Raw genomic sequence first — 22945 nt, forward strand, 5'->3', positions numbered from 1 at the left:
TGCACACCACATAGAGACTCACTGAGCTCTTGGTAGTCCAGAAGTACATCAGGAATAGCACAGTCCAGGAGGGTAGGTGGAAATCCCCAAGCCTAGCTGGTATCTCTTCCTTCAAATACCCTCGACCTTTTCTGGCTTAGCATGAATCCATTGAGTTAGCCTGCTAGTTAGCCTACCTTCTGATTCCTGTCTTTTGTATTTAAGAGTTGCTGGACTCACAGTCAGAACTGTGCAATAGTGGGCCAAGGGGTCCCGCAGAGTAACAACTACAGGGATTAATTAACATCCCACTGGAATTAGAAGTATTAATGCTGAGCTACTTATAACCATAGTTCCTATCAAAATTATTCTGCCAAAAATTCATGATTGCAAATCAACCGTCTCCCCAACATATAGGTTCATTCCTCCAGTACTATACGTGTCACATTTTTCTGCTGTTTCTCCAAGGAGTTCAAGATGTTATTTTAGCTTTAAAATCATCAAGAAAAGTAGATTATGTTAAAATAAATATTCTCGAGGCCACCCAAGCAAGTGTTATCAGTGACACAGCATAGTGGAACTCAGGAGCTGAATTAGAGAATGCACACCTAACAGCTTGATACTCCTATGGAAATTTAACTAAAATGTCCTATCATACAGTGCTCTTGAATGTATCCCAAGTTTCAAAAGCCATTTGCTATCAGGAAACATCTGTCCAAAGCCTTTCCAGGTGTGGCAAATTGTTTGCTCAAGGTGAGTTCCACCAAGCTTATATTGGCAGAGTTAAATTTGTTTAAACTGGATTTCAGCAGCGATGCTAAAAGTTTTACTTTTCTGTTTTACCTTGCTTATATTAATCATTTATCTGACTCCACAGGAAAGGGAAGTCAGGAACCCAATGCTGAAACTTTTTTTTAAAAAAAGAATGTACTGTTTTATAGGGTATGCAAATACAGAGTCTGAGCCATCAGCACAGTCATTACATAGATCAGAGGTTAAACCTTGTATTTTACTATGAACAATCCATTTATTTGGGAGCGACCCTATTTAAATGAGTGGTTCAGAAGACTCAGCAGGAATAAAATTCCAATGACAGACTGAACTTAATTGGAGAGGATCACAAACAGAAAAAAAAACCCACTTCCACAGTGGATCTCTTCTATTCTGAGTGCAGAAGTCTAATGAGGAACTGTTGGAAGTAGCAATGTCTGGTGTACAATGATGAAGAGAAGATCCTACCCTACAGGGGGCAGCAAGGATTAGCAGATAGGAATGTGAGGGCAGCACCTCTCTTTTCTGTTAAGTGTTACATACTTGTCTCCAAATGGGCTTTACCAGTGGTAATATCCTCCTTCTCTCTCGAGAACTCTCTCTCCTAGGCAAGTAGATAGCTCGATGCTGTCTCTATCTTTCCTGTTTACTATCAACTATGTAGTTCCTAAATAATCCCTTTCTCACTCTTTAAACAGTTCTGCGTGGCTACTGCTGTATTTTTGACACTCAGCCAACGGAAAGCTCCCCGCATTTAGCAGTTGGAGTGCACAAGCTATGCTCCAGTATTCACAGGCTACACTTAATGGATGATCCTGCCTCTCTGGCTATGCGTTCTCTTCCCCCATCCATGCTGCTTTACAGAAAGACTGGTCCCAATACTGGGAGCACACAGCCTCCTGCAGTGTTCTTGGTTCCTGGGACTGGGCCCATATTCTACAGATAACTATATATTAATCAAAAAGTCAGCTCAGTTTTATTTGTTGTGATCATCAATCAGCCGTACACTACAGACAAGTCAATAATACATAAAAAGTAATACATAAAAGAATAATACATTCTGTAAGGGAATCATATTGCTGTTAAATGAAGAAATTGTTAAAATTCTGGACAAACTGCTTCCTTGTTGAACATGCCAAGGTGCAGAATTTTGGCACCTTAAGGGGTGGTTTTGTCAAAACAATAAGGAGAAGAGAGGTATATAAATTATCAGATCCACCTGGATACTTGAACAAGTCTGGGATAATATATATTTTCTGAACGTCACTGTATAATGAATAGTGTGGAAGGGCATGTTTGTTTCAATTGTGCCCAATTGACAGGGCAGATAGGCTGGGGGTTTGGAATAAGAGATTTTCTTCCTTCAATGAGGGCTGATGGTAGCATTTTGAAGCGGCCAAAGTAAAAGCTCAGCAGTATTTAGGACATTCTAATGTATAGAGGTAGACTGTCAGGGCAAAATTTTTCCTACAATTCTTGGCCACTAGAGAAAAATGGGCCTGTGTCAACTTGAAGGGCTATATACCATATTTTTATTTAATTATTTGTTTAGTTCTCAAGAACCCAAATGCTGTAGGATTGGGAGGGTAAAACCATAAAGTAGTGCTTTCTCAACAGTTCTCACCCACCCTGAGCAACAGTTAACTAGAAGAATTAATGAGGTTAATCCAGGGGTGTGTATAAATGTTAACTTAAGTCAGAAACATATTGTTTGAAAACAGCCATGTGATTCAAGTAGAACCAACCCCATCTCCTCTGAGAAAGGTGTTGGGCACATTGAACCCACACTGAGAGCCAGTTTGGTGTAGTGGTTAAGAGCACGGGACTCTAATCTGGAGAACCGGGCTTGATTCCCCACTCCTCCACTTGAAGCCAGCTGGGTGACCTTGGGCGAGTCACAGCTCTCTGGGGCTCTCTCAGCCCCACCCACCTCACAGGGTGTTTTGTTGTGGGGATAATTATGACATACTTTGTAAACTGCCCTGAGCGGGCATTAAGTAGTCCTGAAGGGCGGTACATAAATCGAATGTTGTTTTTATTGTTATTATTGTGCAGAACCTCACATAGATATGAAGAATTTGGATATGATTGCTTTAATTTGCGATAATCTTTATATATGCGTAACTGTGAACCATACATACACTGGGTAATACCTCAACATGATCAAAATTCCACAACAAAGACTCTTACCAAACATGGAACAAGAAATGCCAGATGTACAAGCTGGATTCAGAAAATGAAGAGGCATTAGAGATCACATTGCAAATTTATGATGGCTAATGGAACATACCAGGAAATTTCAGAAGAAAATCAGCCTGTATTTAAAACAACAAAGTTTTTGACTGTGCGGATCATGAAAAGCTATGGATAGTTTAAAAAGATATGGGTGTGCCACAACATCTGATTGTTTTTATGCGCAAGTGGCTAGTGTTAGGACAGAGGATGGGGAAACAGAATGGTTTTCTATTGGCAAAGGTGTCAGACAAGGATGTATTTTTAAAATTGATTTTAACTGTTGTTCACCACCCAGAGCCCATGAGGATGGGCGGTTTATAAATCAAATCATCATCATCATCATCATATTACCTCTCTATTTGTTCAACCTATGTGCGGAACATAAAGAAAGCTGAATTAGATTTAGAAGCTAGGGTGAAAATTGGTTGGAGGAACATTAATAATTTGAGATATGCAGATGACATCACCAGAGGCGGCACCAGGGTTTCTGGCACCTGAGGCTGCCCCTATGCACACACACAGAGTGTGCGTGCGTGCGCGCCCCGGACTGCGTGATGACGTCACTGCATATGACATCATCACGCAGCAAGCCGGCCACATTGGTGCGGCGGGCAGCTGGGATGGCGCACGGAGGCTGCCCGCACTCCCAGTCAGGCGCGGCGGGTGGCTGGGGCGGGGGGCACGTTCATCCTTCCAGCCCTCCTGCTCCGTTGTTCCGCACACCACCCCAGATGCCTGCCGTCCCTGGTCCATGGCTGCTGAGCCTGGCTGGGGGTGTGTGTTGGCAGTGGCGGAGGCACAGGAGGGCTGGCAGGCTGCAGAAGCTGTGGGTCAGGCCCGGCAGGTGGCTGGGGCGGCGCGCGAGCGGCTTCCCATCCCTCCCGCTCAGCCACCGGTGCTGCTGCCCCGACCTCTGCAGCACACTCCCCCTCTGGCATCTCAGCACTCGAGGTGGGGGCCGTACCTGCCTCAATGAGCATGCCGGTCCTGGACATCACATTAGTGGAAGAAAATAGTGAAAAATCACTACTGATGAAGGTTAAAGGAGAAAATGCCAAAACAGGATTGCAGAAGACAAAAGTAATGACTATTGAGGAATTACACTTTTTTAAGGTCAACAATGAAGAAACTGAAATTGTTCAAAATTTGCTATTCCTTGGTTCAATCATCAATGAAAACGGAGCCTGCAATCAAGAAATGAGAAGCAGAGTGATACTTGGAAGGGCAGCCATGAAGGAACTAGAAAAGATCCTTAATGATAAGGATGTCTCTCTAGGAACCAAGATCAAGATAATCCACGCGATGGTATTCCCCATTACTATGCATGGATGTGAAAGCTGGACAATGAAGGAAGCTGACAGGACTTTAAATTGGGTAGAAGCACACACACACACACACACACCTTACCCTAAAAAAACTTTAATTGTGTAAGGTATATGAGAACCCCCTTTCAAAAAGAAGAATCTCAAAGTTGTTAAGATAATAACAATTTGAGGGAAAGCAGTATTTTTTTATTTAATTGAATATTGGGAAATTTTAATACTGAGCAAATCCACATGGAAAGATTCTCTTTGATATTTTAACTACAGTTTTCTCTTTGATCCTGTAATATATTGATTAAATAATTATGGCCTAACTTTAAAAAAATACAGTTAAGGCTGACCCTTTCAATTAATATTTCAGATAACTGATGCTTACTTGATATTAGAATTATTTCAACAGATAACACTTTTAATTTGCATTCTAGCTTCTAATACAAATTTAACAGATTTTGGTAGTATTTCCATTTTTTTAAAAAAAATTGTCACCTGCATGATGTGCAGTCTAACTGCAATAGAAAACTAATTCTAGTTACTACTAAAACCTTGTTTTTTGGAAATAAGCAATATTTTACTCTGTTTGGCATTCATTTGTGTATTATAGCACATCCATGCAGCAAGTAACTGCACATATCTGTGGTTTACAATGCACAACAGCCTCTATAAACATACTTGTTTATCTAATCTATTTTGTATTTGAGAAAATGAAGAGTTAATTGTATCTATGATCAAAGAACAGCAACTCTTCATTTTGCCCCACCTAGACAGCATTTTCTTCCTCTGTGTCAACCAATCAATTCTTTACTATCCCATGAAGTACTCATTCTAGTTTAACACCATTGTGCTGAATCAACTAGGGGCAAAACTGCCTTCTGGGTAAGCAAATGTCCCCCAAATTATCAGCACATGCTCCCTCTAGCTCAATTGTCCAAGTATACTGTTGGACATTCACAGCCCTACTGATGGCCATAGAGAACTACTCTTCCCATCAAAAAAGATCTTTGCTTGTGAAGAATGTTCTAATGTCACAGGTGAAGAACCATTTATAAACATGATTTATTGATTAAAAGCTTCCCGCAAATCAGATACATGCATTATGTAACAATTTAAGGATTTGCTCCTGACTTAATGTTTGTGTTTTCTATATTGCTGAGCCTAGCAATGTTTAATACAAGTCTTTGGATATTAATCAGAGCAAGAATTTCCCTCGATAGGACCAAGTGAACTACATGAGCTCAAATGAGAGGAGCAAAACAACTCGCAGGAAGTGTTTGCTTGGAACATAATTGTAGCCTTTACTCCATTAGATAAGGAAATCTCCCTAGTACAGTTCAACAGGTTTGGTGATCTACGAGATCAATATAAGTATACTGGTTTAACATGCAAATTGAAAATACAGCAGAAAGTTATCTGGCAAATAGAGGAAGCATTCCCACCTGCTTGTTTTTTGTGGCCACATTTTCAGTACATAGCCAATTCTAAAGGTTTAAAGAGATCTTAGTAACACTTATTATGGCTGTTTGATTTTCTGAGGTCATACAAAATAAGCCCCATGCTACAGAAACAGGTAAGCATGCTATCAGCATCTCATGAACAAAGAAAAAAATCTGAACTGGTTGGGTACCTGGAACAGCATTTGGAAGTCAAAGAACAGAACGGCTGGAAGACAGGTCGCTGTTCTAAACTGAGCACTCTTAATCCAAAAAGAGATTCTGAGCTTAACACTGCTGTATGGAAGGGGGATACCCAGCAGATAAAATTCCCTTTAGATTACTGAACTGATGAGAAGTCACAATGGCCAATCATCTCCTTGCCACAAAGCTATTAGTAGACACGTATTGGGAACTAAAGCCCACCAATTTAACTACTATGAATTATTACAGCTTTTACTAGTCATGTTGGATGGGAGCTGCAGTAAGGAGAACTGATAATAGGAGATAGCAGTTGGCAATAGAGATGGGCAGGAACCACAAGACAAACTAAAGTTCGTCACAAACTGGGCTGGTTCGTGCTTTGCAAACCAGCGGTTCATGGAAGCCCATTTTCCACGAACTTCCATGAACTGGTCTGCTGGTTTGTTTGGTTCATGTTAAACCCCAATACCCCTTTCCCTGCTGCTGCTAAGCAGCAGGGAAAGGGGCATTTCAACCCTCGATCAGCTGCTTGTCGGGGATTTCTCTGACAAGCAGCTGATCCAAGCTGGCAGGGGTGAAATGCCCCTTTCCATGCTGCTTCGTAGCAGCGTAGAAAGGGGCATTTAAACCCCACGAACCATGAACAGGTTTGTGAACCAGGACAAGCTTGTGAAAGTTCGTGGTTCATGAAATGGGACGAACCATGAACTGCATGGTTCATTTTTTTCCTGGTTCGTTTCCACCTCTAGTTGGCAAGATCTAACCTTATAACCCCAGGAAAATGAATTATAATTATCTGGAGTGCAGTGTATAATTCTGGGTACCACACTGACAAACATGTAGACAAATGGGGAAGTTTTAGAGGACAATGGTCAAGGTTCTAGAATAGGGGTGTGTAATCCAGGTTCATGAACCTACAAGAATAGCTGGATTTTATACCAATCTGGCATAATCCAGCTACACTAGTTCATACTGGAGAACCCCAAATCTGATCCAGGCTGCCAGACTCTGCTGGGTGGATTACCTGTGGCCATAAGCAGCCACAGCAGAGGTGGAGCAGCAGTGGTATGAATGAAGACAAGTTTCGCACTGTGGCAGGAGAGTGGGGTGAGGCTGGCAGGGCAGGGGAGGAGACAACAGGCAGAGTGGATTCCCATCCCATCTCACCCTTCTACCCCTGCCCAACCTCCAAAATACCCCTTTAAGCTGCAACAGTGGCCACCTTTTAAATTACGCAGATCTGGCAAACCTCTCTCTCTCACATACACACACCCACCCACACCATTTTGGATCAGGGATTCTCCGGTTTGACACTGGGATTTGCTTCAGTTCTGTTGTGCTTTGTTGGTTCAGCTTGCATGGAGTGGGACTTGCATTGGGACTGGCTTTTGGCCAGGGGTTGCCTTTGCATAAGGTTATCCTTTGTTTTGAAAGCCTTGGAAATGTTCCTCCATAGAAAACCACAGATTCTATGAAAACAATGGAGAATTGGATGGGGGTAGCTTGTTCAGGAATTGGACTCCAGGGTCCAATCTTCCTTTAATTTGAGGGTTCTTTAGTGGACCATCAGGAGTAGGTTCCCTATAAATTTGGTGGAGTTTGCTTGAAAAATGCCCCCCCCCCAAACTACAGTTAGTTCTCCCCATATGGGGATAGTTTTCTGCACAGGGAATAATGGCCGGATAACTTTGGGATTCTCTACTGGATTAGAGTGTCTAACCCAGATTTAAGGGATACTGAACTTTTTTGGTACCCCCCCTCAGGTAAAGTTACAATGTATCAGAACAAATTAACTACCAACTATCTGCTGCGTGCTCTCAGAAGCTCCAAAAGCCCTCTCCTCTTCCTCTCACTCTTTCTAATGGACACTCACTGATACTGACCCAGCATTCCTCCCCCCTCTCATTGGTTAGTTCTGAGGAGAGCTGGAGGTGGAGCCAGTCCTGTCCCTCATACTAATTTGAAAGCATCTGGTTTCAAGGCAGCCAATTCGCCATCCTCAGCAAAAAACAGTTTCAATCTCAATTTAAGGGCAGAGAGCCATGCTCTTTCTTCCAGAGACATTTGGTCAAATTCCTCCCCCCCCCCCCGCCCCCATTCCAACATTTGACACACAACAAGGTACAGTTAACAATTTTCTTAGAAACTGAGCAAGGAGTTGATCAATATTATCAGATACAACTTAAATCCAAACAGCTGAGCCATGAAGAATTAGGGAACTGCTTTCAAATTATAAACTTGCACAGCCTCAGGAATATACTCTCCACTTCCATCTTGAAAGTCAGGAAGTGCCTACAGGACTTGAACCATTAACTGGTTGTTGATTCTGCAAAGAACGTCAAAGTAACTGCTAGGCTAAGCTGGCCCACTGAAAGTCTTTAAGCTGAGGTTGGCCAGCCACATTCTAACTTGCATTGAACTAAAAGATCTTAAGGGCACTTCCAACTCTAGCAGTCTATAGATCAACTCATGAGGTTCAAAGCATGTGTACCGGGTTCAACATTATAACACATCAGATGTCCTTGATTGCTACGAACAATTAAAAATAAGGTCAGGAGAGCACACAAGTTATTGATTGCAGAATTGGTAGGAACTTCATTATTCATATGCTCATGAACTCAGCATTTGTGGTCTGTTTTTATTATTTATGTTTTTGTGCTGGGCTGGGGCTTTTTTATGTGGATTTTAATATTTTGTTTTTTTTATTATTTGTATTTTGTAAGCCACCTTAGAAGGTTCCTGGAAAAGCAACATAAAAATGTTCAAAATAACTAAATTTGCTAACTTGAACATAAAATGGCTTTATCACACACCCCTTACTATGCCATACAGGCATAGAGTACCCATATATAAATAGGTTGCTCAATTAAAGGAAACAAGTTAAACAATTAGAACTTGTTTGTCTTGTTGAAGAGTAAGCATTAGCAAGCTGATGTAATTGCAAAAGCCTAGTTTGGCTATAACAGTGTCTCTTAAAGACCTGCTTCCACACTCCTTTAACTTCATTTGCCCTTTTATGATCCACGATGAACCATCAATCTCAATATATTTCAAGATGGAGAACCACAAACATTTACAAAAATATTACACTATTGAGATTTCAGTCTATCCAGAGGTTCCTCATCTGTGAGTTGCAACCTAATACAGGGTCACAGCTCTCTCACTGGCAGGTTGTAAGGCTGCATGCCCCATACCAACCTTGTGGCTACAGGAAGCAGCAGTGGGAGAGGTAGCAGAACCCCTCCCCTTCACCAACAGCTCATCTGCAGTCACTGCGAAGCAGAAACACAGGTAGCTTCTGGGTTGCAGGGCAAAGCTGGGATATGCACAGGTTTCCGCAGAGGGAAAAGAAGAACAGGAAAGTAAGAGGAGGGGGAGCCATCTGACCCCCTTTTCTCAACTACACTGGACTCCCCCCCACCCAAACAGTGAGGACAGAGGCTATGATTCCTCCTCCTTTTGCCCTGTAGACTCGTCAAGGAAAGGCACTCAACCTGTATGACAGACCTCCCTTACTCCTACACTCTGAGGCAGATTTCCCTGCCAAAATTAAAGTTTGCTCGCTGTGGCTGAGCAGCCTCAAGTAGCGTGTGTGTATAGTTTAAAGTTCTTTTTGTCCCACCTTGAGAAGCATATTTTTGGCTTTTTTAGCCCAGCCCAGAAACTTGATAGAGGAAAAGCAAGAGCCCTCTTCTTCTTTATATGAAATGGCACTGGAGGCTGAGTAACTCACAAAAGAAAACAGCAACTTTATTGGATAGGCAGGGATGGAATATGGGTAGTCAGAGGATGAAATTACTGAGGTTAAAGTTATTGGTAGAACAGAATAGTTTAAAAGTAATAGGCACAATAGTTGGCTTGCAGCTTAGTTTCAATGTTTATAATCCTTAAGAGTGAGAGGTTTGTAGTTTCATACTTTGGTTAAAGCAACGTTTCTCCACAGATTTCCCTTTACAGTACACTTCCAGTTAATTCAATGTTCAACACTGTTTTCCCTTTACAAGAGACCCAGGGTCTCTTGCAAAACCCCTTTCTAGACACTAGGTAGGAATTATTATTCTTCATAAGACATAACCCTATTCACTTGGCTGAATGGGACTCTCCACTTACTCCCAATCTCTGCCAAAAATACACACCCAGTTCTATCTTGGCTGTGTAAACAGGTTTCAATTTGTGCTGGCTTTTATACTTGGACTTACCAACTGAAAGTCCTCAAGACAATGTTGTCATAATAATTAGGACAAAGGTTCTCTTTTTCCTCACTTCAGAGGGGTACTAGTCTGACCCTTCTTTGCCATTTCCATGCGTGTTGGATAACACACTTTCAATGCATTTTAGCCGTCCTTCGGAAGTGGATTTTTTGTCCAAACACGAAAACCCAGTTCCAAATGTTCACTAAAGAGCATTGACAGTGCATTATGCAACGTGTGTGGAAGCAGCCCTAGTCAGACTTCACGCTCTCAACTATCATTCTGACTAGCCAATCAGAGAGAGGGGAGAGCAGTCTGTCACTCTATCTTTCCTTCCAGGCAGTTATTAACTCCTTCCCTTTCACTCAATGAATGCTGCACTGTGGAAACTTTTCATTAAAGTGAATTCCGTCACAGCCTGCTAACAGCTATGCTCACATTGCCTCTCTTTTTGGACTGTGTGGCCTGATGGTCTGGAGAAGCAGTGGGTTATTCTCCTTATGTGTCTGTGCCTGTGTTAGGCTACCGGCTGCTGTCCCCCATCTCCCTCATAAGGTGATGGGTCTGTTGGAGCCACTGTGGCACAAACACAATACTGAGAGGGATGCTGGTTAGGCAGGATGAGAATCTTGAGGGGGATGAAGTTGCTCTGTCCCTGTTGGCTGTAAGTCGTTTTTCTAGACAAGAAAATGACAACATCCAGCCTCAAAAGATCTTTTCTTTTACGAAAGCAGTGAGATACAAATGAGTCCTTGTCTTCCTACCCATAGTTTGGTTGCTGAAATAAGCCACTCCTAAACTGCAATGAGAAAATGGCTATGGAGAAATAGCTAGAGTGTTTCTAGCACTATGGGGTTGGGGGGGGGGGGCTTTTCCTTGAAAAAACACTTTTGCCTTACCCAAATATATTGTCAAAAGAAAAGGTCTTAAACTGAACAGCGATGGCACTCTTCTCTCATCTGAAGCCTTAGCCAGTTTCCTTCCTTTTTACCTGTCCAGGCAACAGCTGTTTACTGTAATCGCCACATCCTGCTCAAATACAAATCAGAGTCTTCCTCTGTACTGGAGATGTTGGTGAAATATGAAATAGTGTCCCCCAAAGAGAATGCCACATGTATATATGGGAGGGGATACATTCCCCAAGCCACTTAGGTACTGGAAGTGTCTGAATCACTTCACCTGACTCCAAGCTCCCTCTAGCAGCATAAGGCTGCTTGGCACAGGTCTTACCAAGAAATAAGTTTTACAGTGTGTGTGCAGTGGGACTCATTCAACAATAAATATTGTCAGGAACATGGTCAAGAACCACGGCTAGTCTTTACAAAAATGTTCACGGAGGATGTTTCTGCAGGCTCAAAAAAGAGTTGACCTAGTCTCTCAGCTAAACATGCCAAATGGGATAGTATAGAGACTATCCTTGGAAAAGAATATTCTTGGAGAGGGCTAAAAAGCAAAGGAGTAACACAATGACATGGCCGTTTGCAGATTAGATATAGTCCAACCCATATCAAGGGATAATATGCCCTGGGGCCCAGGTGCAAGAAACGTCTGACAATGGCAAGAATGTCTAACTTCACTGAAATGAACATATAGCTCAGAGATAATATTGGTTGAGGGCCACCAGATATACATGTGAATGAGAAACTTGTAATCACTATTTTTAGATATACTTCTTTATAAAAAGTAGCAAGAACGAAGTAGCCATTTTTATATACTTTAAAGATATTGAAGTATCGATAACTTTGTACAGAGTTTGAGGTTATAAGATAATCAGTTAGCCAAGAATGTGACCTTTATCAAGTGAGACAGCTAACTATTGTTGGAAGTTGATTTTTAAAACCTATAAATACAGGAGTTTGAAGAAGAGGCTCCTTGCTTGTGTAAGATATTTTAACGGACTCATGTAATTGCTCTCCATTGGTTATCTATGTAGCTATAACGGATGATACAATTTTCTTTTGAGTTAGTCTGTGTTAAAGATGGAAGTAGTTAAGTCGTAATACAAGGATAAAATGGAAGCAAAGATTCTCTAATAGCATTACTTGTGTACATCTCAAAATGTTGTTGAGATGTAACTCTTGCCAGGAAATGGATGATATGATATAGGAAAGATAGCTAGATGCCCAGGGCTTCTTGAGTGTATGCCTATATCTGACTTTGGCTTGACCAGAGTCATCCAAATCAATGTGCATAGAAGGTTTATCACCAAAGATCTTATCACCAATGCATGATTACATGAGAGTAATTACATACACAGATTACATGTCCACAGAAAGCATGGAGGTACTTCATAAATTGGTCCTTAAAAGGTAACTTTAGAATTAATTTATGCTTGAAGAAGTTTGAGGACCATGGATTAGTCTAAGACCTAAGTGATCTCCACTACAGACCTCCATTTCTAGTCATCATTTGATCTCTTCATTTAAAGCCCTCTTCTTTCCTTCTGAAGCTAACCTCAGAGTCTGAAAGAGTGAAAGGAGCAGTGAATGCTGGAGAGTGAGAAGCACAGGAAAGAGGAAGAAGTGGATGAAGTTAGTTCAAACATCAACATGAGAGCAAGTGGACTCTGAGGCAATGCACAAAAGGGGAGTTTTCCCATGCAGAGTAGATCTGCAAGAGGACTTCCGGTTTGGGATTCATGGAGGTCTAACGCAGCTCCACTTGCGGAGCTGACCGGACTGCCGTTTTAATCGGCCGGTGGGGTGAAAATAGCCCGCGGCCGACTGCTCTCAGGCGGGGAGCAGGCAAAGAACGCTCAAGACCCTAGGGTGAGCTAGATCTCGGACGAGGGGGGGCTCTACACAACGGGTCCCCTCCCGATCCTTGAGATCCCACCTTGCGACGGGTCGGCTATAATCTCTGCGGCAGTTTTGGGGCCAATTCGGCTGGCATAAGACCTACATACCCAAGCTTCGATTGGGGGAAGAAGCTGAGAGGAGAACTTAAAATCGAAACAGCGATTACAACCCGAGAAAACTGAAGAGAAGGTAAAGATCATTATCTTCCGATACGGGACAGATTGATAAAAACAGAGAAGGAAAAAAGTAGATTTTTAAACTGCAACAGACTAGTGAAAAGGAGGGGAAGACTCGGCAGGAATTGTATTTGAAAAGAGACTAAGCTTAAAGAAGTTATTAAAGAAATCGGACTATTGTTTTGAATACCTGTGGCTTTGGAGCTGTGAGAAAAAGACACCATCGCGAGATCTGCTGTGGGAAGACGGGAGACAGGAAGTGCGTAATAACAATAGAGTGGCTGGAGAGAAGCGGCCCTTGCTGGAGGGCAGGAAGTAGGGAATCGCCATTTTTGAAAGGGGAAGGGTCGCGGCTTCAGCGGAAGAGGAAGTAGGCCATCTTGGATTACAAAATCATAGAGAAACCATAGAGAAAAGACGCCCGACATTTTGGACTCTTTAAAATTTAATTTTTAAAAGAAGATTGGGACATTTAAAACAGAAAAACGTTAAATTTTACGCCACGGAGTTAAGGAAGAGAGCGGATTCGTGGGAGCGAGCTAAAGCAAGCCCCACGATGTCAAAAAAAGAGTGGCAATCGGCAATAGAAAACCTGGATAAAAACTTGGATAAAAAACTTTTAGATATGATTAAAGAACTTAAGGACACGAAATTGGAGTTGATAAAAGAGGTTAAAGAGGTTACACAGACAGTAAAATCGGAGCTGTCAGAAGTGAAAAAAGGCATGGAAACAATACGAAGTGAATTACAAGGAACGCAGCAGAGAGTTAAAACAGTAGAAGACGCGATGGAGAATTTAGCAGACACGCAACAAACAGAGATGAGATTGGTGAAGGGGAGAATGTCAGTTGCAGAAACTAAACATATGGAGAAGCAGCTACGTTTTCGCGGCTTGCCAGAAGTGGAAGGGAAGTCAGCGCAAGAACAGATGACTGAGGTGTTGGCTGAATACCTGGGGAAGGAGGAGGAGGAAGTTGTGGCTATCCTAGACGTGGCATACCGTGTGAATTCGAGAATTGCAACCCAGAGGAAATTACCAAGAGATGTGATTGTGCAGTTTACAACACGAAATATGAAAGAGAGGATTGTGACAAAACAGTTTCAAGATCCATTGGAGATTGATGGCAAGACGATTATTATAATGAAGGAACTGCCCAGATCAGTGTTATTGGACCGGAAAAAATATAAAGTGCTAATTCAGATTTTGAAGGACATGAAAATCAGGTACAGATGGGAATTACCGGAAGGTGTGTCCTTTGAGTTTGGAGGGGCAAAAAAACGCATCAGATCTGAGCGAGAGATGGAGCGATTTATTAAGGACAATGAAAAAGACTTACCATCAAGACTATGAATATGGAGTGTAAAGTATTATCTTGGAATGTAAATGGACTAAACTCACCGAATAAGAGGAAAAATATTTTTCACTGGCTACTAAAACAAAAATGTGATATTGTTTGTTTGCAAGAGACCCATATTAGAAAACAGGATGTAAAATATTTAAAATCTGGAAAATTGGGCAAAGAATTTGTAGCGGCCTCCAACAAGAAAAAAAGAGGAGTGGTGTTGTACATAAAAGAGGAGCTACAGCCAAAACTTGTTATGAGAGATGTGGAAGCTAGATTTGTAGCAGTGGAATGCATTTGGAATTTAAAGAGAGTGTTGGTAGTCGGACTTTACGCACCTAACGGTGCAAAAGAAAGCTTCTTTGAGGATTTAAGGAAGCATTTAGACGATCTTGCATATGACCAGATAATTCTTGCTGGAGACTTCAATGGAGTGACAGACTTGGAACTAGACAAAAAGACTACAACGGCACAAAAGAAAAGAGGACTATTGCCAAAGCTTTTTTTTGAGTTGATTCAACAAGAGACTCTCGAAGATGTATGGAGGAGAGAATATCCTAAAAGTAGACAGTTTACTTTCTATTCTGCAAGGCATTCTACATTATCAAGAATTGATATGATCTGGGCCTCAAAAGACTTAGCGTTATGGACTAAGGAGGTAGAAATAATGCCGATGGTAGGCTCAGATCACAACCCAATTATGTGGAAATTTGGAAAAAGGAGAAAAAGGAAAGCATGGAGAATAAATGAGGACTTGTTACAGGAAAGAGAGAATATGGAAATATTGAGAAGAGAGACAAAGTTTTTTATACAATACAACGTGAATAAAGAAGTACCAACCAATAAAGTTTGGGATGCTTACAAGGCGGTTGTAAGGGGCATACTAATGGACTTAAATGGTAGAGTAAGAAAGAAGAAAGAGGAGAAAAGACAAGAGATTGAGGAGAAAATAAAAGCCAAAGAAACACAGCTAAAAAAGAGACCAGGGAAAAAGAAGGTATACCAGGAAATTAAAATACTTCAAGAACAGCTAACAGCAATGAGCAATAAAGAATTGGAGTGGAATCTTAAAAGACTGAATCAAAAAGCGTTTGAGGGTGCTAATAAACCTGGAAAGTACCTGGCATGGCAATTGAAGAAGAAAAGGGAAAAGAAAATAATAAATAAAATTTGTGAAGACAACAAAACGTATTTGGAGCAGACTACCATTAGTAGAGCCTTCTATAAATTCTACGCTAAGCTGTATAATAAAAAAGAAGTAAACAAAGAATCAATAGCGTCATATTTGGAGAAAACCAAACTTCCAGAAATCTCGGAAGCTTGGAGAAATAAGTTGAACAGTGAAGTAACTGACGAGGAAATAAGTAAGGCAATACAATCTGCAAATCTAGGAAAGGCGCCAGGGCCAGATGGACTTACGGCTAAATTTTATAAGACAATGGCTAATGAACTGGCACCATTCCTAAAAGAGGTGATAAATGGGGTTTTAAGGGATCAAAGGATTCCAGACACTTGGAGTGAAGCGAACATATCATTGATCCCAAAAGAGGGCCAAGACCTGACTAATGTGAAAAATTATAGACCTATATCGCTACTTAATAATGACTATAAAATTTTTGCGAAGATATTGGCGGAGAGATTGAAGGGGTGGCTCTCAGAAGTCATAGAGGAGGAACAAGCAGGCTTTTTGCCAGATAGACAAATAAGAGACAATTTAAGGACAGTGATCAATGCTATTGAATATTATGACAAGCGTTGTGACAAAGAGGTTGGTTTCTTCTTTGTAGACGCTGAAAAAGCGTTTGATAATTTAAACTGGGACTTTATGTTTGCCACTATGGAAAAGCTACAATTGGGAGAAAGATTCATCAGAGCAATTAAGGAAATTTATAGAGACCAGACTGCAGCAATCGTGGTGAATGATGAATTGACTAAGAAATTGACGATAAGTAAAGGAACAAGACAAGGTTGCCCGTTATCTCCATTGTTGTTCATTCTAGTATTGGAGATTCTGATGATACAAATACGTCAAGATGAGGAAATTCGTGGAATAAAAATAAAGGACTATTCATATAAGGTTAGAGCATTTGCGGATGACATAATGTTAATTGTAGAGGACCCATTGGAGAACATGCCAAGAGTGATAGATAAGATCAAGGAGTTTGGAGACTTGGCAGGTTTCTTCATTAATAAAAAGAAGTCAAAGATATTATGCAAAAACATGACTAAGCAGAAACAACAATTGTTAATGGAAACAACGGATTGTGAAGTAACAAGTAAAGTGAAATATTTGAGAGTTGAATTAACTGCAAAGAACATAGATCTATTCAAAAACAATTATGAAAAACTATGGACTCAGATAGAGAGAGACTTGATTAAATGGAATAGATTGAATTTGTCATGGTTGGGCAGGATCGCAGCAGTTAAGATGAATGTGTTACCAAGAGTAATGTTTTTGCTACAGACAATACCAATCATCAGAGACTCTAAACAATTTGAAAAATGGCAGAGGAAAATATCAGATTTTGTTTGGGCAGGCAAGAAGCCTCGAGTGAAAGTGAAAGTTTTACAAGATGCAAAGGAAAGAGGCGGAATGCAACTGCCCAATCTGAGACTTTATCATGATGCAATCTGCCTAGTTTGGTTGAAAGAATGGATGACATTAAAGAACAAGAAACTACTAGCCCTAGAGGGATATAAAAAAATATTTGGATGGCACGCATATTTATGGCATGACAAAGTAAAGGTCAACTCGATGTTCCTGCATCACTTTGTTCGGAGAAGTCTATACATAATCTGGAAGAAGTACAGAATTTATTTACAAGAAGGAACTCCTTTGTGGGTGGTTCCGTATGAGGTGATAGACCCGAGAGCTGTTGATAATGAACAACAATGTTTAACGTACAAAGAAATAACTAAAACTGAAGCATCCAAACTCAGAATAAAGACACAAGAGGAACTATCACCTAACTACGACTGGTTCCAGTATAGACAGATCAGAGACTTATATAATTCGGACTCTGTAAAGGGAGGTATACGAATAGAGAATTCGGAACTAGAGCAGACCCTTCTTAAAGAAGATAAGAAAAGAATATCCAAGGTATACCAAGTACTGTTGAAGTGGTATACCGAGGATGAGATAGTTAAAATACAAATGGTGAAATGGGCTATAAACTTTAATAAAGAAATAACAATGGAGGCATGGGAATACTTGTGGAAAACTACAATGAAGACAACGACATGTACTAATATCAAAGAGAACATCTACAAAATGATCTATCGTTGGTACATGACACCAAAGAAGATTGCGCTAGGGAATTCGAATACTTCTAATAAATGCTGGAAATGTAAGAAGCATGAGGGCTCCCTCTATCATATGTGGTGGTCGTGTGAGGTAGCTAGGCAGTACTGGGGGGAAATAATAAGAGAAATGAGTGAAATTTTACAATTTCAAATTAATAAGAACCCAGAACTCCTGCTACTGAACTTGGGAATGGAGGGAATTCCAGCCCAATACAGGACGTTGATATTTTATATGACAGCAGCAGCTAGACTTCTGTATGCGCAAAAATGGAAAGTACAAGAAGTGCCAACTATTGAAGATTGGATTTACAAATTGCTGTATATGGCTGAAATGGATAAGATGACAAGAAAACTGAGAGATCTGGACTCAGGGCAGTTCAACACAGACTGGGAGAAGCTGAAACAATACCTGGAGAAGAAATGGGAGGTGGGAGGAAAACTGTGGCAGTTTGAGAACTACTGAAGCACTGAAGTAGAGGGGGGAGACTTTACCGGGAGGAGAAGAGATAAATGTGAATCAAAGCAGTCAGATTAATAGATTGATATATGTATAGATATATATAGGTTAATAAACAGAAAATAGAGAAAATAATTAACTATAAGGATTAAATATAAGGATTGATTAATTAACAATATTTTTTTTTTCTTTTTGGTAAGTTTTGTACCAAACTGAATGTCTGAAGATATAGATGGGTCAAATTGATTGACTACGTGATGAGAGATATATAGAACCATTACAAAGAGATAGAATGAGTAATATATAGAGAATAAGTCAAATTGTTTGAGATAAATGAATGTATGATTTATATGGTTTATGATATATAGAAATATTTGAAATTGAAAAATGGGATAAATTGTTTATCTAAGATGGAAGCAAAGACTTACAGTTTGGGCATACAATGTTAAAAATAGTTAAGGATGTACTGCTTAGAATAATGGAGAATATATATTTGTTTTAGATAGAGGAAGCTAATAAAAATAAGGGAAAGGGGACAAAGGGTGGGAAAGCTGTTGGAAGTCAACAAAAAGGGGGGGAAAGGGAGGGGGTTAGAGATGAAAAAACTGGGGAAAATTGAATGTAAATGTAAAAATAATGTTCTAACCCAATAAAAAATTTTTCAAAAAAAAAAAAAAACAGAGTAGATCTGCAAGAGAATTCTCCTATTCCAATAGTTTGGAGTGAGAAAAACAGGTAACAAGCTCCAAACTAAAAAAGCCCATCTTTCCTTGCTCTGCCATCAGCCCTTGAACTTACTCATGTTTGGATCACTTGGTCTCTAAATCTAGCCATTAGACAGTTGGCTCTATTATAAGTCTTATTTATGTGGGAAGATGAATACATCACTATTAAGAATCAACTCAGGAATGGTAAAATTCTGATGCAGCAGCAGCATCATTCTATGAGGCTATGCTCTTGAACACTGAGAGCAGAACCACAAGTGACAAAAGGCACAGATTGGACACTTGTCAGCTTCCCTCAAGTTTTGATGGGAAATGTAGGCATCTTGGTCTCGCAGCTTCGCTCTCTGTCAACTGTCACTTGTCCAACATTCCGCCAAGCTGCCTACATTTCCCATCAAAACTTGAGGGAAGCTGACAAGTGTCCAATCTGTGCCTTTTGTCACTTGTGGTTCTGCTCTGAGAGCCATCTTTATGTTATATTTTCACCAACATGGCTGCTCCTGCTCCTGTATGTCTTCGCACACCTGCCTAGTTAAGTGGCAAGGCTTCTACACCTGTCGTTCATCTCTCCTGTGCATGAACACAACATGCAAGTGGTATATGCTTGGGGAAAGCCATTTTGTCAAGAAGAAGGCCCCTAATCTGTTTTCTTTATGCAAGATTCTTAGGTGGAAGAACATTTCTATATTCACAGAAAGGCTCTATCAGGTGCTCTTCTAAATAATTCGCTACTCTCAGGTATTCGTATTACAAAATGCTTTCTGCAGGCCTAAAACAAATAGGATCTAAAGGTAATAGGTACCAAAGAACACAGGAGGCTGTTACCCATGACAACCTCCTGGCAGCCTTTGAAATGCAGGAACTTAGCAGAAATACTTTTAATCAGGGTAACTAGCTACATATTGCGGGGGCTGGGGGTTACATACATATTAGAGATTTTTCTTGGTGATTTGCACCTCACACAGACCAGATAGGACAGGTAAGTTCCATTGAGGTCAACAAATTGCATAAGACTGTATCATCATCCTGAGGTATTCGTCAAAAAATACATTTCCGAGGGATCGTTGCTGATCAGATGCCATCACTGTGACTGCTGCTTCTACAATTCCTTGCAAAACTACTTCCGGGGTAAGTCTGAGTCTGCAAACACCCTCTAGAAGGGACTGTGCAAAGGAGGCCAGCAGCCTGCATCTCTCAGTTCAGTAGAAGACATACAAGTCCCTTGACCCCAGAACTCTCCATACGAAGGTGGTATTACAGAAAGAGCTGAACCATCAGCGAGAAAGTGGAAAACTCTCTCCCCACCTCCTACCAAAAGGCAAAAATGGAATTGTCTCCAAGGACTAGCATATCCAGCATGCTTCCTGTGATACATACAAACGTATATACAAGACAAGAAGAAGCCTGCAGCAAATCTAAATTTGGCATTAGATGCATCTAGGCTGTGGCACGCTCTGAGCCACATAACATGTGGAAACCAAATATTCCTGAATTCGCCATTTTCCCAGGCTGCCATTCCTCAACAATTCTAGATACTGCCCAAGTCCTCAGTACATGGCAGATGGAACTCCTGCAAATTGTCTCCAATCATACAACTCAGTATAAAGCCTAGAACCCCCCAAAAAACTTTAGGTAAAAGTGACAGAACATATCACAAATGGCCCTGCTCTCTGATGCAACTTTCTACCAGAACACAGCAGTCCAAATGGTGATACATCAAGGACCATGCTCTGATGTACAGCTGTTTTCATATGTGTGCAATGTCAGAATATAGCTTTCTAAGAGTAAAGGATGAGTTGGGAGGTCAGCAGGTACCAATCTACCTTTCCTGCAGGTGATTTCAAAGGGAAAGTGACAGACCATCTTAAAGCACTTTTCATGTAGATGCCACAAACACGCATAAAATGAGCATTCGAGGTAATGATTTATACTGTAAAACAACTGGTCAGCAACTGTGGCAGAATATCCTTCTTTTCACTCTCATGGCCAAACAAACTTTGGGTGATTCCCCACTAGTGGTTTTCCATGGTTCAGCTTCCAAATGACCTCAATTTTTTTTTGCATTTCCACGCGTGGGAAGGAGATCCTAGCAGCAGCTTCGAAGTCACTGCAGGTTTTGTCTGGTATTTTTCTTTCCTGCTTTCCCCCAACTTATTTGTCCATTCACTGCAAATTAGGGATTTTAATCATGGGAAATTCTTTATTCGATGTTCTCCCCACCCTTGCCCTTTTCTCCCGCCCTTCGAATCAACTAAATTCGATTGGTTGATCACGTTTTCCAAACCATACCCACTACTCTTTCCCTTCCCCTCGTTTCTCACTCTTTTTTAAAAAATTTTTTATAAAAAACATTGCAACGTTTCTACATGTCTATGCAGAAACATATCCTGTGTCACGTGACGACAGCTGCCCAGTAATGGGTCCATTTTTCAATGCGCCAAATTTGTTACTTGTTGCTTGCTGGCAGCTGACAGCTTCTGAGGCAGAGGGAAAGCGGGGTCATCGGTAACAATTTCCCCTCCAAATGTCAATGACCAATACTCATTCCACGATATCGGTGGGAAATGCTCTGACCTATCAGATGTGTTCATTTGATGCAACATTTATACGTAGCAACATGTGTTTTGAGAAAATTTTTGTTGTGTTTGTTTGATGCAATGTTTATATGTAGCAACGTGTGTTTTGAGAAAAAATTTGATGTGTTTGTTTGATGCAACGTTTATACGTAGCAACTTTTTTTGAAAAAAAAATTTAAATGAAGAAGACGCACGTCTGTCAACACTTCCCCCGGAAAAAGCAATGAGGAATTGATTTTTATACTGGCAAATTCAGCATGATGGGCTTTGAGCATGATGAAATGAGATTTCAATGGGAAACAAAAGCCTTAATGTGGAATCGGAGAGTGGTGGATTCGTACAACTCCACTGCAGCACGACTGCTCAGAAAGTCCGATCAAAGTTGATCATGCAGAATTTCCCATTCTCTCTCTTAAAAGTCTGCTGTGGCTAAATTAGAAGACCCCCACAACATTTTAAAGGAACAAACGATTGTAACAGGACATTGAAAGGAAGCCAAGTTTTAGTCAATGCCACTTTATTAGTAGCTTAATGCACAAGACTACAAGACACACATGCAGAGGAATGTGAGCCTAAACACTGTAATGAAAGGAAGGACAAGTATGTGGGTACCTAAAACGATCATCTTCTCATGCTTGATCTCTCAAAGCCCCAAATTAAACAGTACTAGAAGAATTAGCTCTACTGACTACAGGGATCAAAGATATTCCCACTTCCAAAAGAAAATTCTAGGACAGCAAACGGGAGCCTATTTAGAGATCAGGATAACTGGCAGTGGATGCTCTAGATTTTAAAAAATGCAGTTCGGATTAGCTTTTTAATTGCACTTCAGCTGTATTAAAGGAATATAACAGAAAGGCCAAAAAGATTTCTCAAGGCATACAGCGATCAATCCTACTACCTATGAAGGAGTTTCAGGTATGGAGTTTTGGGCATCCTGTTAGTTCTATGATAAGAAGTTGTAATGCATTGATAAAGCCACCCAGAATCAGAACATGCTCAGATGACAAAACTGAGCTTTAAGGTGCACATTCAAAAAGTGTGCTACTAATAATCTCTAGCTTGTTTTTTTTATTTCTAGAATACAGATATTGCAGGTTGCATTCCACAGAGCAACACAATGTTTCTGGCTCTAGCTCACAATATTATGCCATATTAAAATGCTGGTCCTAAATAGGTACCACAAGATTGCATTGGTTTTGCTACAACAGACCATTATGGATACCTCTTTGGAATACATTTCTTACAACCATTCTTTTAATAATCAGTATCCTGACTTAGATCTAAACAGCAACAACCAGAGCTCCACTCACAGAAGGGATCTTTCCTGCACTCTCCATTTTCTTTCTCCCACCTTCCATGCCACGCAAAAAATAATTCCAAGGGTTAGGGAGACTCTTGGGAAAAGACCATGGGCTTCAGTTTGAGGGGGGTTGGAG

At 40.7% G+C, this 22945-nt stretch overlaps 1 protein-coding gene across 1 annotated transcript in view; it reads right to left on the bottom strand.

Moving 5' to 3' along the window:
• STX7 (syntaxin 7) overlaps positions 1-22945 on the bottom strand; it is a 44709-nt gene that overhangs the window by 14808 nt on the left and 6956 nt on the right. The gene's annotated exons all lie outside the window — the stretch shown is intronic.

This window comes from Eublepharis macularius, chromosome 1, assembly GCF_028583425.1.
Source record: "Eublepharis macularius isolate TG4126 chromosome 1, MPM_Emac_v1.0, whole genome shotgun sequence".
Classification (NCBI taxonomy): domain Eukaryota; kingdom Metazoa; phylum Chordata; class Lepidosauria; order Squamata; family Eublepharidae; genus Eublepharis; species Eublepharis macularius.